The sequence below is a fragment of the Rattus norvegicus genome, chromosome 1 (assembly GCF_021556685.1).
Source record: "Rattus norvegicus strain SHRSP/BbbUtx chromosome 1, alternate assembly SHRSP_T2T, whole genome shotgun sequence".
Lineage (NCBI taxonomy): Eukaryota > Metazoa > Chordata > Mammalia > Rodentia > Muridae > Rattus > Rattus norvegicus.
This window is the reverse complement of record NC_141534.1, coordinates 223,300,703-223,304,475: the sequence shown is the minus strand read 5'-3', so window position 1 is coordinate 223,304,475 and position 3,773 is coordinate 223,300,703. Positions and strand designations below refer to the sequence as shown.

Below are 3,773 nucleotides of genomic sequence, written 5' to 3'. Positions count from 1 at the left end.
TTTGACACCCCATAGATTCAGTAATGGTGTCGGGTCTTTGGTCCTCCTTTTGAGCTGGATTCCACTTTGGGCCTATCACTAGACCTTTTTTTTCTCAGGCTTTTCTCCATTTACCTCCATGCATTTCTTTCAGACAGGAAGAATTTTGGGTCAGAGCTTCATATGTGGAGTAGAAACTCCATCTCTCACTTGATGCACTGCCTTTCTGCTGGAGATAAATTCAATAAATTCCCTCTCCCAACTGTATGAGCTTTCTTCTAGCCCCTGCCCCTTTGAGGGCTGAGAGTCTCTCAAATCCCAGGTATCTGGTAAATTATAGAGAGTCCTTCAAGCCTCGTTCCTCCTGAGGTCGCCTGTTTCAATTCTTTCTGCTGACCATCAGGGATTCAGTTGTTTTTTTCCCCACCCAATACCAGATCATGTTCCCCTCTTCCCCCACAACCATTCTCTTTCCCTTCCCTGTCCCTCCCTCCCACTCACCCTTTGGTTGGTTTATTTTCCCTCTCAAGTGGAACTGAGGCATCTTCACTTGGTCCTTCAGCTTGTTGAACTTTTTAATTTCCATGGACTGTATCTTGGTAAATATGTACTTTTTGGGTAATATCCACTTATTAATGAGAAAATATTGTAAATATCCTTCTGGGTCTGAATTACTTCACTAAGAATGACATTTTCTAGTTCCACCCATTTGCCTGCAAAATTTAGGATGTCCTAATTCTTTTAGCAATAATCGCGCCTCGGATAAGCCTCATTGGCTATGATACTGCCACTGCGCAAAGCTAGGATGTCCTAATTCTTAATAGTTGAGTAGTATTCCATTGTGTAAATGAAACCACATTTTCTGTATCTACTATTCTGTCATGGGAAATCTGGGTTGTTTCTAGCTTCTGGTTATCACAAATAAGGCAATTATGAACATAGTGGGACATGTTTCCCTGTGGCATGGTTGTCATCTTTGAGATATATTACCAAGAGGGATATTACTGGGTCTTTATGTAAGTCTATTTCCAATTTTCTGAGGAACATACAAATTGATTTCAAGATTGATTGTACCAGTTTGCAATCCCACCAGCAATGGAAGAGAGTTCCTCTTTCTTCATATCCTCACCAACATTTGTTGTTACCTGAAGTTTTGATCTTAGCCATTCTGACTGGTGTAAGATGAAATCTTAGGGTCATTTTTATTTGCATTTCTCTCATAATGAAAGACTAAACATTTCTTTAGGTGCTTCTCAGCCATTCAAGATTCATCTATTGCGAATTCTTGGTTTAGTTGTATACCCCATTTCTTGATTCTCTTCCTTTTTTTTCATGGTAAGCTTCTTGAGTTTTTTATATATTTTTGATATTAGCTCTCTATTGGATGAAGGGTTAGAGAAGATTTTTCCCAATCTGTAGGATGCTAATTTGTTGTATTGACTATGTCATTTGCCTTGCAGAAGCTTTCCAGTTTTTTGAGGTCACATTTATCAATTCTTGATCTTAGAGCTTCAACCATTGGAGATCTGTTAAGGAAATTTCTTCTTGTGCCAATGATGTCAAGGCTCTCTCCCACTTTCTCTTCTATTATATTCAGTGAATCTCATTTCATGTTCAGGTCCTTGATCCAACTTTGTGCACGTTGACATATAAGTGTCTATTTTAATTTTCTACATATAGACATCCAGTTAGACCAGCCCCATTCAATGCATATGCTTTCTTTTTTCCATTGCATATTTTTGGCTTCTTTGTCAAAGATCAAGTGTGTGTAATTGTATGATTTTACATCTGGGCCTTCATTTCTAATCCATTGATGAACCCATCTCTATCTGTACCTATGCCATGCAGTATTTATCACTATTGTTCTGTAGTAGAGCTTGAAAACAGGGATGGTGATAGACCCAGCTGTTCTTTTATTTTAAGACATTTTTCCTCTGTTCTGTGTTTTTTGCCTTTTCAGATCAATTTGAGAATTGATCTTTCCATGTCTTTGAAGACATCAGTTGAGATTTTGATGCAGATTGCACTGAATATGTAGATTGACTTTGGTAGTATGGCCATTTTTACTATTTTAATTTTGCCAATCTATGAGCTTGGGAAATCTCTCTATTTTCTGATATCTACTTTGAATTCTTTCTTGAGAGACTTGACATTCTTATCATAAATATCTTCCACATGTTGGTTTGAGTTATCCCAATATATTTTATATTCTCTGTGGCTATTGTGAAGGGAATTGTTTACCTAATTTCTTTCTCAGCCTGTTTATCATTTGTATAAAGGAAGGCTACTTATTTATTTGAGTTAATTTTATATCTGGCCACTTTGCTGAATTGTTTATCAGCTGGAGAATTTCTTGGGTAGAATTTTTCAAGTCACTTATGTATACCATACTATCATCTGCAAACAGTGTTACCTTTAGTTCTTTTTGCCAATTTGTATCCCTTTGATCTCTTTTTGTTGTCTTATTTTTCTAGCTAGCACTTTGAGCAATATATTGAATAGATATGGGGAGAGTGAAATCCTAGTCTTGTTCCACATGTTAGTTGGATTGCTTCAAGTATATCTCAATTTAATTTGATAATGACTTTTGGTTTGCAGTAAATTACTTCTATTATGTTTAGTTACTGGCCTTGAATTTCTGATCTCTCAAATACTTTTAACATAAAAGGATTTCATATTTTGTCAAATGCTTTTTCTGCATGTAAAGAAATGATCATGTGTTTTTTCTTTGAGTTTGTTTATATAATATATTATGTTAATGGATTTCCATATATAGAACCAACCTTGCATCCATGAGATGGAGACTACCTGATTTTGGTGAATGATGGTTTTGATGTATTCTTGGATTCTGTTTACGAGAATTTATTGAAGACTTTGCATCAATATTCTTAAGCAAGATTGGTCTGAAATTCTCTCTTTTTTTAATAGTCCTTGTGTAGTTTAGCTATCAGACTAATTGTGGCTTCATAGAATTACTTAGTTTCTATAACTTCTGTTTCTATTTTATGGAAGAGTTTGAAGAATATTGGTATCAGGTCTTCTTTGAAGGTTTGGTAGAATTCTGAACTAATTCCATCTGGCCCTGGGCTTTTGTTTGTTTGTTTGTTTGGGAGGTTTACAATGACTTCTTATTTCCGTATGGGACATGAGCCTGTTTAGAAAGCTTATCTGTTCCTGATATAACTTTGTTCTATGGTATCTGTCTAGAAAACCATTCATTTTATCTAGATTTTTCTGTTTTGGTGAGTATAGGTTTTGTAGTAGAATCTGATGACCCTTTGAATTCCCTCCATTTCTGTAGTTATGTCTCCCTTTTAATTTCTGATTTTGTTAGTTTAGATACTTCATCTGGGTCCTTTAGTTTGGCTAGCGGTTTATTTATGTTTTTTGATTCTCTCAAATAACCGCTCCTGGTTTTCCTGATTCTTTGTCGTGTTATCTTTATTTTTATTTGGTTGATTTCATCCCTGAGTTTGTCCATTTCCTGCTTTCTACTCCTCTTGGTTGAGTTTGCTTCTCTCATTTTTTTTTTTTGAGCTCTCGGGTATGCTGTTAAGTTGCTAGTGTAAGATCTCTCTGGCTTCCTTACCAGTGCACTTAGTGCTATGAATTTTCCTCTTAGCATTGTGCTCATTATGTCCAACAAGTTTGGGTATGATGTGTCAAAATTGTTATTAATTCTAGGGAATTTTTAATTTCTTTCATTTCATCCTAGACCAAATTATCATTGAGTAGAGAGCTGTCCAGATTGCACATGTATGTGGGCTTTCTATTTCTTTTGCTGTTATTGAATA

General features: G+C 35.7%; 1 pseudogene; it reads right to left on the bottom strand.

The window, feature by feature from the left end:
* Window positions 1–714: 714 nt before the first annotated feature.
* LOC120100118 (U4 spliceosomal RNA) lies at window positions 715–781 on the bottom strand (annotated as a pseudogene).
* Between the last annotated feature and the right edge of the window lie 2,992 nt (window positions 782–3,773).